Genomic DNA, 13,182 nt, shown 5'->3' on the forward strand with positions numbered 1-13,182 from the left:
GGACTTGATTGTATTGAGCCTTGGTATGGAAACCTGCTAAGTGGCAACTTCCAAATTCAGAGAAACCCTGGAATTAAAAAAGGGGCAATCCTGAGCCAAATCCATGTTTTGAGAAAACAAGCGGTTCTCGAACTAGAACCCAAAGGAAAAGGATAGGTGCAGAGACTCAATGGAAGCTGTTCTAACGAATCGAGTTAATTACGTTGTGTTGCTAGCGGAACTCCCTTCTAAATTAGGGAAAGAAGGGCTTTCGAAATCTAATACACACGTATAGATACTGGCATAGCAAACGATTAATCACAGAACTCATATCATAATATAGGTTCTTTAATTCTTTTTTAAAATGAAAATAGGAATGATTTTTTTAGAATTGTTGTGAATCCATTCCAATCGAATATTGAGTAATCAAATCCTTCAATTCATAGTTTTCGAAATCTTTTTAAAAGCGGATTAATCGGACGAGGATAAAGAGAGAGTCCCATTCTACATGTCAATACTGACAACAATGAAATTTCTAGTAAAAGGAAAATCCGTCGACTTTCTAAGTCGTGAGGGTTCAAGTCCCTCTATCCCCAAACCCTCTTTTATTCCCTAACTCTAGTATTTATCCTGTTTTTTTTATTAATAGGTTTAAGATTCAATGGAATACATTTCTTTTTTATTATAGTATCGGCAAGGAATGTCGATTATTAACTCGATATTTAAATATTATTAAATAGGCTTTCTTTGTACAATGCATAGGACTGCCCCCTCCCCATTTCCAAATTTTGGATATTGACATAGATACAAATACTCTACTAGGATGATGCACAAGAAAAGGTCAGGATAGCTCAGTTGGTAGAGCAGAGGACTGAAAATCCTCGTGTCACCAGTTCAAATCTGGTTCCTGGCACAGAAAAAAGGGATCTTCCGAATAGGTATTGATACAAATACCTCGAGATGGGTTGGGATACCTATTCGTTAATAATATAGATAGAGTATGATTTTTTCATCTAAGTAGATAAATCTCTAAATAGAGGCACTTCTTTTTCTGCATTTTTGCATTTCTTAATTTTCTATTCCGCTATTCCGACAAATATTTTTTTATTCTTGCTTATCTTATCTTACTTTCCTAGTTGTTCTAAGTAATGCACGCGGTACAAAGTTCGTGGTAGGGAACTTCTTTGAGTCATCATATTTTTCTGTTCATACGAAGGAAATGAATATGTGATTTTCCAACGAAATGAAGCCCTTTTTTGCTTAGTCTATCTGAACCTTTTGTATAATTGGAATTAATTATAATGTAATAGGTATTCTGTTTCATCTAGGAACAGAGCGTAAAAATATTCCTTGACTTGCATAAAATCTGGAGTTGTGTTGTATAAGTGAGCATGAATTTCTTATCATTCAATGAGCATCTTGTATTTCATAGAAATTGGGGGTTATATAGTCCTTACGTAAGGGCCAGCCTATCCAACTTTCAGGCATTAGGATACGTTTAAGGCGTGGATGATTATCATAAGAGATTCCCACCATATCAAAAGATTCGCGTTCTTGAAAATCGGAACTTCTCCAAATCCAGAAGACAGATGGGATTCTAGGATTATCCTTTTGGGCAAAGACTTTTATGCATACTTCTTCTGGGTTATCTATACCATACTGTATTCTCGTAAGATGATACACGCTAGCTAAAGATCCACCGGGTGCAACGTCATAAGCACATTGGGAACGTAAATAATTGTAACCATATACATATAAAATGACAGCAATGGAATCCCAATCCTCTGCTTTTATTTGCAAAGTCTCTATTCCTCGATGATCGAAGCCCAAAGATCTATGAACCACCTCATGTTTGACTAGCCAATTAGATAACCAACCCTGCTGCATTATCTTGATCTCTCCTCCTTTGTATAAATATTTCGCAGTTCGAATGCAAGTTTGAAATATTGCCCTACTCTTTCTTTTTCGGCACAAAGAGCTCCTCCTAATTCACTAATTTGTAGGAAGATACTGGACTTTTGGATTTGAAAAAAGTTTCAGAAGATATGTCTAAAGTAGATGGTGATTGATAGAGCAATTCTTGCTCATAAGTTCCAGTATTAGTACTGCGCCGAACATAAAGCTTGTGGCTGGTAGTAAAACATCGATTTTTCTTTTGAGATAGAGTTCGATCCTCAACTATTTCTCGCGATATCTTCTTACGAAGTTTTGTTAGGGCATCTATAACAGCCTCTGGTTTAGGTGGGCAACCCGGCAAGTAGACGTCCACAAGAATTAACTTATCAACTCTCCGAACAGTACTATAGGAATCCGTACTGAACATTCCACCAGTAATAGTACAAGCTCCCATAGCAATGACGTATTTTGGTACAGGCATTTGCTCATATAATCTCACTAAAGAGGGAGCCATTTTCATTGTTACTGTACCGGCTGTTAAAATTAGGTCCGCTTGCCTAGGACTTGATCTTGGTACCAATCCATAACGATCAAAGTCGAATCGTGAGCCTATTAATGAAGCAAATTCAATGAAACAACAACTGGTACCATATAGAAGGGGCCATAAACTAGAGAGTCTTGACCAATTCGAAAGATCTTTTAGTGTAGTTGAAATAACGGAATTGGAACTTGTTTGGTCAAGTAGGGGAAACTCAATCAAACTCATAACTGTCTTAATGGAATCTTTTCCTTCTTTTTTTTTTGTCTGAATATTCAGTTAAGACCATTCCAAGGCTCCTTTTCGCCATGCATAAACTAAACCAACAACTAGGATAAGCACGAAAATGAAAGCTTCGATAAAAACGGATATACCCAATACGTCGAAACTCATTGCCCAAGGGTAGAGAAAGACCGTTTCCACATCAAAAACAACAAAAACTAGCGCAAACATGTAATAGCGTATTCGGAATTGTAACCAAGCCCCCCCCCATGGGTTCTATACCCGATTCATAACTAGAAAGCTTCTCTGGTCCTTCACGAACCGGAGCTAAAAGTGCTGAAATCCAAAATGCTAAAATAGGAATAAGGCTTGCTATTATTAGAAATGCCCAAAAAATATCATATTCGTGAAGCAGAAACATAAATGTACTCCCATTAATGTGGAATAGGCGGAACTGAATTAGTCAATTCAAGTCAGCATTGTCAATTTATACAGAATTTCTCTCTTTTCCTCGGTGAAACAAGGATCGGTTTTTCTCAAACCAAAGGGCTTAGTTTAGCCTTTGTTTCCTCTTTGCCACGTCTTCTTTAAAGATTCATCCAATGGAATCCCGACTCCCTTTCTTTTTGATTTCCTTTCTATTTAGGTATGGTGGAGACATAATTCTTATAGAAACAAAACTCTCTCGCTTCACTTTGTCTCATTTTCTCTAGAATCTCTAGAAAAAGGAATAAAAACGAAAATACTACGAATTAGAGCCTAATTAAGATAGGATGACTAATGTATGCAGCCTAATGAGGAGTAATTCTATAAAAATAAAGAACTCTATTTCAGAACGTAGATTGATTTAGATTTAGGTAATCTATAGATATAGATAAGCAAAGTAATATACTTCAAACAAAGTAGGAATTTGCAAGATGGAGAACATCTTGCAGTTGATTTGATAGAAATTCATTTTTCTTTTCCTGTCTCTATAATTTTCGATGAATGAGCCTCTGGTAATCCTTTTCTCTCTATTTTATGGCGCAGGCGCCTGTCCAGTCTATAAACAAGTACTAATAGGGAAATGAAAACTATACTAAAGGAAACGTAGGATATCTCTCCTAAAATCTAAAAAAGGACATATTAGGGCTATACGGAATCGAACCGTAGACCTTCTCGGTAAAACAGATCAAACGGATTATTATCGAAATGATTCGAACTGTTTCAAAGACCCAACATGCATTTTTTTGCATTGGGCTCTTTTATCAACTGATAGAAAGATCAGTTAGTCCACCATAGTTTTTCTTTACGGAAAGATAATGAGATGGCTCCCTGCGCTCTGATTGATTATTTGTATTATGATCTATCTAAGAGCAATACCAAAGTGTTTCAAAGGAGGATTACCTTGACTTAGGTCTGCCTCCGGCCTAAATTAAATCAACCTAAGTGAAATAGAGTCTCTATCGTTCCGTTACAAGAGTTGACTATGAGACTTCATACACCTTAAAGTTCATAGAATGAAAAGAATTTTTTTGGAGGCCCTTATCCTCATTAAGCCTAGCATTTAGTGGGCTGGATATTTACCTTATCAACTAGCAAATCAATAAAGGTTCTATTTGTTTAGGCACCTGGATTGGTACCTGAATCGGACTGAACCAACTATTTGTCAGGCGACTGTTCTCCTATTCTCTCGAATCCATGAAGTAAGACATTGATTTTGCAAGAAGATCCACTATGTTCATTGCATAATAAGCTCCCTTGAAAAGCATTGGCGCACGTGTAAACGAGTTGCTCTACCGAACTGAGCTATAGCCCTTGTCAGAGATATCTTAATATATAGAGAATTTCTTGTCAAGATGAATATTCTCTAATAGTAGAGGATATCCTTTGATCTGTTTACTATAATAACATACCAATAACGAAGCGGTATTTGCTTATAAAAAGGATTCGATCTATAATCGATCGAAGTAAAGGGTCTTCCTTTGTGGTGATAAATTGCCTACTTAACTCAGTGGTTAGAGTATTGCTTTCATACGGCGGGAGTCATTGGTTCAAATCCAATAGTAGGTAGGTAGGTAGAAAAATTACTAGATAGCATTGGCCCTACTTCGCTTCGCTATCTAATAATTTTTTCTACCCCTCTTCCCTTTTTCTTTGTATCAACTAAACCGTTGGGTTGTCTTCAATTAGATGGGGGAATCCAATTAACAGCCTCGACTCGTATCCTAGCTCGTCTGAGAGCTACCTTCGCTTCAACCAATTCTTTCGTACCCTCAGCTCTACTCACGTTAGCTTCGGCTATTTCAAGTGCCTGTTGAGCTTCTTCCGGATCAATGTCACTACCCAGTTCCGCATCATTTTCTAAAATGATGATCTCATTATTAACTATTCTGGCAAAACCGCTCCACAGAACCGCCGTTAACCATTGATCGTTGAGGAGGCGTATTCTCAAGGGACCCATATCTACAGCTGTGTTAATGGGGGCGTGGTTTGGTAATACGCCAATTTGGCCACTATTAGTAGATAAAATGATTTCTTTCACTTCACAATCCCAAATAATTCGCTTAGGAGTCAGTACATAAAGATTTAATTTCATTTCTTCAATTTGTTCTCCTCTTCTAAGTTTATAGCTTTCGTGCTAGCTTCATCGATGTTACCCACCAAATAAAAAGCCTGTTCGGGTAGGCCATCTAATTCTCCAGAAAGGATTAGTTGAAATCCCCTAATAGTTTCTGCAAGACCAACATACTTTCCCGGAGAACCGGTAAAAACTTCTGCCACAAAAAACGGTTGTGATAAGAAGCGCTCAATTTTTCGTGCTCTTGCTACAGTTAAACGATCCTCCTCCGATAATTCATCCAACCCAAGAATTGCGATAATGTCCTGAAGTTCTTTGTAACGTTGTAAAGTTTGCTTAGCTCTTTGCGCAGTTTCATAATGTTCGTTGCCAACGATCCGAGGTTGTAACATAGTTGAGGTTGAATCTAAAGGATCTACTGCAGGATAAATCCCTTTGGAAGCTAATCCTCTGGAAAGTACGGTAGTAGCATCCAAATGTGCAAATGTTGTAGCAGGAGCAGGGTCGGTCAAATCGTCCGCAGGTACATAAACCGCTTGGATCGAACTTATAGATCCCTTTTTAGTAGAAGTAATTCTTTCTTGCAAAGAACCCATTTCTGTACTAAGAGTAGGTTGATAACCCACTGCAGAGGGCATTCTCCCTAATAAGGCAGATACCTCCGATCCTGCTTGAACAAAACGAAAAATATTATCGATGAATAGAAGCACGTCTTGCTTATTAACATCTCGGAATTATTCTGCCATAGTTAGGGCAGTCAAACCAACTCTCATACGAGCTCCTGGCGGTTCATTCATTTGGCCATAGACTAGAGCTACCTTTGATTCCTCAAGATTTTTTTCATTAATTACTCCAGATTCCTTCATTTCCATATAAAGATCATTTCCTTCACGAGTCCGTTCCCCTACTCCGCCAAATACGGATACGCCCCCGTGAGCTTTAGCAATATTGTTGATTAATTCCATGATGAGTACTGTTTTACCTACTCTAGCTCCCCCAAATAGTCCGATTTTTCCTCCACGCCGATAAGGAGCTAAAAGATCGACCACCTTACTACCAGTTTCAAAGATGGATAATTTCGTATCTAACTCGATAAAGGCGGGCGCGGATCTATGAATAGGGAATGTTGCACTAGTATCTACAGGACCCAAATTGTCAACAGGCTCCCCAAGAACGTTGAAAATTCGTCCAAGAGTAGCTCCACCGACAGGAACACTGAGAGGAGCTCCCGTGTCAATCACTTCCATTCCTCTCATCAACCCATCTGTAGCACTCATAGCTACAGCTCTAACTCGATTATTTCCTAATAATTGTTGTACCTCACAAGTTACATTAATTTGCTTACCGTCAGTGTCTCGACTCTTGACTACCAAAGCATTATAAATATAAGGTAACTTGCCCGGGGGAAAAGTGACATCCAGCACGGGTCCAATAATTTGATCGATACGCCCTGTACTTTTTTCTTCAATTGTAGAAACCCCGGGACGAGAAGTAGTAGGATTGGTTCTCATAATTATCACATAATTTTCAAAAAAAAGGAATTTATCGAAATTTTGATTTTTTTTCTTGTTGAATAATGCCAAATCAACACCAAAAAAATATCCAAAAATCCAAAAGTCAAAAGGAAATGAATTAGTTAATTCAATAAGAGAGAAAAGGGGACCAGCACTTGATTTCGTTGCCCAAACGAATCCCATTCAATCGTTTACTCATGGAATGAGTCCGTCGGAAAGTTCAATCAATCTTTTTTTCATATACATTTTGCCTTTTGTAAACGATTTGTGCCTACTCTACTTTCTTATCTAGGACTTCGATATACAAAATATATACTACTGTGAAGCATAGATTGCTGTCAACAGAGAATTTTCGTAGTATTTAGGTATTTCCACTCAAAATAAGAAAAGGGGGTCTATTAAGAACTTAATAAGGATTAGAAGTTGATTTGGGGTTGCGCTATATCTATTAAAGAGTATACAATAAAGATGGATTTGGTGAATCAAATCCATGGTTTAATAACGAAGCATGTTAACTTACCATAACAACAACTCAATTCTTATCGAATTCCTATAGTAGAATTCCTATAGCATAGAATGTACACAGGGTGTACCCATTATATATGAATGAAACATATTATATGAATGAAACATATTCATTAACTTAAGCATGCCCCCCATTTTCTTTAATGAGTTGATATTAATTGAATATCTTTTTTTTAAGATTTTTGCAAAGGTTTCATTTACGCCTAATCCATATCGAGTAGACCCTGTCGTTGTGAGAATTCTTAATTCATGAGTTGTAGGGAGGGACGTATGTCACCACAAACAGAAACTAAAGCAAGTGTTGGATTTAAAGCTGGTGTTAAGGATTATAAATTGACTTACTACACCCCGGAGTACGAAACCAAGGACACTGATATCTTGGCAGCATTCCGAGTAACTCCTCAGCCGGGGGTTCCGCCCGAAGAAGCAGGGGCTGCAGTAGCTACCGAATCTTCTACTGGTACATGGACAACTGTTTGGACTGATGGACTTACCAGTCTTGGTCGTTACAAAGGCCGATGCTATCACATCGAGCCTGTTGTTGGGGAGGATAATCAATATATCGCTTATGTAGCTTATCCATTAGACCTATTTGAAGAGGGTTCTGTTACTAACATGTTTACTTCCATTGTGGGTAACGTATTTGGTTTGAAAGCCCTACGCGCTCTACGTCTGGAGGATCTGCGAATTCCCCCTACTTATTCAAAAACTTTCCAAGGTCCGCCTCATGGTATCCAAGTTGAAAGGGATAAGTTGAACAAATACGGTCGTCCTTTATTGGGATGTACTATTAAACCAAAATTGGGATTATCTGCAAAAAATTATGGTAGAGCATGTTATGAGTGTCTACGCGGTGGACTTGATTTTACCAAAGATGATGAAAACGTAAACTCACAACCATTTATGCGTTGGAGGGACCGTTTTGTCTTTTGTGCTGAAGCTATTTATAAATCACAGGCCGAAACCGGTGAAATTAAGGGGCATTACTTGAATGTGACTGCAGGTACATGCGAAGAAATGATTAAAAGAGCTGTATTTGCGAGGGAATTAGGGGTTCCTATTGTAATGCATGACTACTTAACCGGGGGATTCACCGCAAATACTAGTTTGGCTCATTATTGCCGCGACAACGGCCTACTTCTGCACATTCACCGAGCAATGCATGCAGTTATTGATAGACAGAAAAATCATGGTATGCATTTCCGTGTATTAGCTAAAGCATTGCGTATGTCTGGGGGAGATCATATCCACGCTGGTACAGTAGTAGGTAAGTTAGAAGGGGAACGCGAAATGACTTTAGGTTTTGTTGATTTATTGCGCGATGATTTTATTGAAAAAGATCGTGCTCGCGGTATCTTTTTCACTCAGGACTGGGTATCCATGCCAGGTGTTATACCGGTGGCTTCAGGGGGTATTCATGTTTGGCATATGCCAGCTCTGACCGAAATCTTTGGAGATGATTCTGTATTGCAATTTGGTGGAGGAACTTTAGGACATCCTTGGGGTAATGCACCTGGTGCAGCAGCTAATCGGGTGGCTTTAGAAGCCTGTGTACAAGCTCGTAACGAAGGGCGCGATCTTGCTCGTGAAGGTAATGAAATTATCCGATCAGCTTGCAAATGGAGTCCTGAACTAGCCGCAGCTTGTGAAATATGGAAAGCGATCAAATTCGAGTTCGAGCCGGTAGATAAACTAGATAGCTAGACTAAGTGGATAAAATTAGATAGAAAAAAGGTCTAAATAAAAAAGAAGAGAAATAGAAAGATCAAAAATCAGTTACGAAAATGCAGTAATTCTTCTTTTTTCTTCTAATTGATTGCAATTAAACTCGGCTCAATCTTTTTTCAGATTGAGCCGAGTTTAAATAGATTTTGATACGATCATGAGACTTGACAAATCGGGATTCCTCTATTCTATATATTTAGAAGATATAAAGGTATAATACAATAAATAAATACAAATATAGTATTATCATATGATAATGGAATCAAATACGCAGTATTTACAGAAAAAGTTTTCATTTATTGGGAAAGAATCAATGACATACAATGCATTACAGACGTATGATCATTACCCTTTAACCGGGTTATTCTATTCCACTTCTAGATAGAGAAAAAAACTAAAGGAGAATGAATGAAAAAAGACAGAGTTTGGAAGTTAGACCCCTTTCTAAGACTCTCTTTCAAAAAAGAGGACATTTTGAAACTTTTAACAGGCACAATCGTGAGTCAACAAGTGACTCGAAATGCTCGTAAGAAAAGAGAATTGATTTTCAAAATGGTAGAACTAGATGACGAAGTTTTCTATAACCTTGATGAAGAGGTAGTTTTAGTTTACGACTCCGATCAAGAGCGAGAAGTCTTTCATTTCAGATTGGACTGCTATAGAATCTGGACCCATCGTAGAGACGTTCAAAAGGCTCCTGATGATAAGAATCATACTTTCGCGGAACTCCATGGGGCTATGGGCTTCAACGCGGTAGACGTTTTGTTCCGAATTTTTCTGGAGCAAACCTCCGACCCAACGATACAATGAATTTTTTCTATTCACAAAGAAAAAAGATTCGGAATCGCAATGCTACTATACGCACCCGGAGGAATATTCGGAATTATATTCTTATATAATCTATTTTTGCGCGGGGTCTTACTAACAGGACTTCGCTGCACGAGACGAGGATTCGTCGAAAAGCTAAGGTCATCCGGTATTTTCATACCCTTTGGGGGTGGTATATGGCCTTACAAAGTCTAAGGGGTAGTATGAGATCTGTAGTAGGTAAAAGAATTTGTCCCTTGATTGAGTATGCTATTTTCCCTCCTTTACCGCGCATTATTGTATATGCTTCTAGAAGAGCACGTATGCAGAGAGGAAATTACAGTTTAATAAAAAAGCCTAAAAAAGTTTCAACTTTACGGCAATATCAATCAACTAAAAGTCCTATGTATCAATCCTTACAGCGGATTTGTGGGGTCCGAGAGTGGTTGAATAAGTATTGCATGTGGAAGGAAGTAGACGAAAAAGATTTTGGATTCGAAATAGGTGCATTCGACTAAGTCGTACTTTGAATCCAATTTCAAGTTCGATTAGAAGGATAGAAAGGCCGCGAGGATCGGAAAAGAAAAATCAAATCTTTTTAATTGCTTCTCCTTTTTTGCTATTTTCTTATTATTTATATAATCCATTCGATTCTTTTTTTTAGAATACTTTAGTATTCTAAAAAAAGGTATTCTATACTATAAAAAATCTTTTTTTGCAAACTCAAAAATACAATAGTCAATATTCGTTATAATAGATATACTTAATTATATCATAAGAATCTTAAGATATTTTTTGAATAGATCAAATCGAATAGATAGAAATAGTAAATTTGAATGGAGACACCTATTCTATGATGGATTTTAACTTACCCTCTATTTTCGTGCCTTTAGTAGGCTTAGTATTTCCGGCAATTGCAATGGCTTCTTTATTTCTTTATGTGCAGAAAAATAAGATTGTCTAGAACCGACGGGACCGAATTTTCTCAATGTATTTCCACACAGGATCATAATACGGATCTTTTGTAGTGTAAGTAATATAATATGGTATGTTATGTGGCTCTTTCTACACACAAATGCAAACCCGCTATGGATGGGGATTATGGATGCGGATATAGGCTACGAGCATAAATGCATGCATATGCGGAACTGGGTATAGCGAGTTTTTTAAGTGGATCAACAAATACTTTTTGAATAGAAAGTCAATGTATCTAACCAATTATTTTACAGGAGTATCTAGTTGGCGAAGGCGATTTCAGAATCAAAAAAAGTAAAGTAAAGTCAAAATCATTTAGCTTATTCTCTCAATTTCAATCGACCGCTGTTAGTATATCTAATATGAATTGGCGATCAGAACACATATGGATAGAACTTCTAAAAGGTTCTCGAAAAAGAGGTAATTTTTTCTGGGCCTGTATTCTTTTTCTAGGTTCACTAGGATTCTTAGCGGTTGGGGCTTCCAGTTATCTTGGTAAGAATATTATATCTGTACTTCCATCTCAACAAATTCTTTTTTTTCCACAGGGGGTCGTGATGTCTTTCTACGGAATCGCAGGCCTATTCATTAGCGCTTACTTGTGGTGCACTATTTTGTGGAATGTAGGCAGTGGTTATGACCGATTCGATAGAAAAGAGGGAGTAGTGTGCATTTTTCGTTGGGGATTCCCTGGAATAAAACGTCGCGTCTTCCTTCGATTCCTTATGCGGGATATCCAATCAATTAGAATTCAGGTTAAAGAAGGTCTTTTTCCTCGTCGTATCCTTTATATGGAAATCCGGGGCCAGGGGGCCATTCCCTTGACTCGTACTGATGAGAAGTTTTTTACTCCACGAGAAATTGAACAAAAAGCTGCCGAATTGGATTATTTCTTGCGCATACCAATGGAAGTATTTTGAGTACCAATTGAATTTTTTGAAATGAATTGAATGAAGAAGAATTGGAAGAAGAAAAGTTTTCTCAACACGAGGGAAAAGGTCCCTTCGAAATTGCATTATTGTAAGGGGATTTTGAGTATTTATCTAAAGGAAGGAACAAATGAGGATAAGAGAAAATTGCTTCTAATTTGTCCAAGTGGGATATATGGCGTAATATTCTTCCATTTTCATCCGAAAGGACTTTTTTCTATTTCTCTATTCCACTCCATCTAGATCTAAGAAAGAACTCAATGCAATGAAATTCTACTAGTATAGAAAAAAGAGGAATAGATACAAGGTCTCAAACCTTGTTATAGAATTTTTCCTTCAAAGAAAAAGAAATATCATATAGAGTCAGCGAATAAAGCGGATTCATTAACAACTCAATTTACAGATCAAAAATGAAAAAAAAGAAAGCATTGCCTTCTTTCCTATATCTTGTATTTATCGTACTTTTGCCTTGGGGAGTCTCTTTCTCTTTTAACAAATGTCTGGAACTTTGGATTAAGAATTGGTGGAATACCAGGCAATCCCAAACTCTCTTAACTGCTATTCAAGAGAAAAGAGTTCTAGAAAGATTCATGGAATTAGAAGACCTTTTTATCTTGGACGAAATGATAAAAGAGAAACCGAATACACATGTACAAAACCCCCCTATAGGAATACGCAAGGAAATAATACAATTGGCCAAAATAGATAATGAGGGTCATCTCCATATCATTTTGCATTTCTCGACAAATATAATCTGTTTGGCTATTCTAAGTGGTTCTTTTTTTCTGGGTAAAGAGGAACTTGTTATTTTGAATTCTTGGGTTCAGGAATTCTTCTATAACTTAAATGACTCAGTAAAAGCTTTTTTTATTCTTTTAGTTACTGATTTTTTTGTTGGATTTCACTCCACCCACGGTTGGGAACTACTAATTCGTTGGGTCTATAACGATCTTGGATGGGTTCCTAACGAGCTAATTTTCACTATTTTTGTTTGTAGTTTTCCTGTGATTCTAGATACATGTTTGAAATTTTGGGTCTTTTTTTGTTTAAACCGCCTATCTCCTTCGCTTGTAGTCATTTATCATTCAATTAGTGAAGCATAAACTCATTTGATCTCCTGATATTAATCAAAATTAGCATCCTTTTTCCTTTAGAAAGAAAGCCTTTTTCCATTTTAGCAAAATTCTTTTTTTCTATTTCTACCTGCTCAAGGTATTCATCATTCCAGTACAACTGTTGCAGTAGAATGACAACAGATTCGTGTATAGGGAACTAGATTAGCTTAGCTACCTATCTAATTTATTGTAGAAATTCCGGGATCTGTGATTGGACATGGAAAATAGAAATACTTTTTCTTGGGTAAAGGAACAGATGACTCGATCGATTTCTGTATCGATCATGATATACGTAATAACTCGGACATCTATTTCAAATGCATATCCCATTTTTGCGCAGCAAGGTTATGAAAACCCACGAGAAGCAACTGGACGAATTGTATGTGCCAATTGCCAT

The 13,182-nt window shown here is 37.3% G+C and overlaps 1 non-coding gene across 1 annotated transcript; it reads left to right on the top strand.

The window, feature by feature from the left end:
* Positions 1-819: 819 nt before the first annotated feature.
* On the top strand, positions 820-892 carry TRNAF-GAA (transfer RNA phenylalanine (anticodon GAA)). Its single transcript has one exon. It is a non-coding gene; the product is annotated as a tRNA-Phe (tRNA).
* The last annotated feature ends 12,290 nt before the right edge of the window (positions 893-13,182 follow it).

The sequence above is a fragment of the Oryza sativa genome, chromosome 10, assembly GCF_034140825.1.
Source record: "Oryza sativa Japonica Group chromosome 10, ASM3414082v1".
Classification (NCBI taxonomy): Eukaryota; Viridiplantae; Streptophyta; class Magnoliopsida; order Poales; family Poaceae; genus Oryza; species Oryza sativa.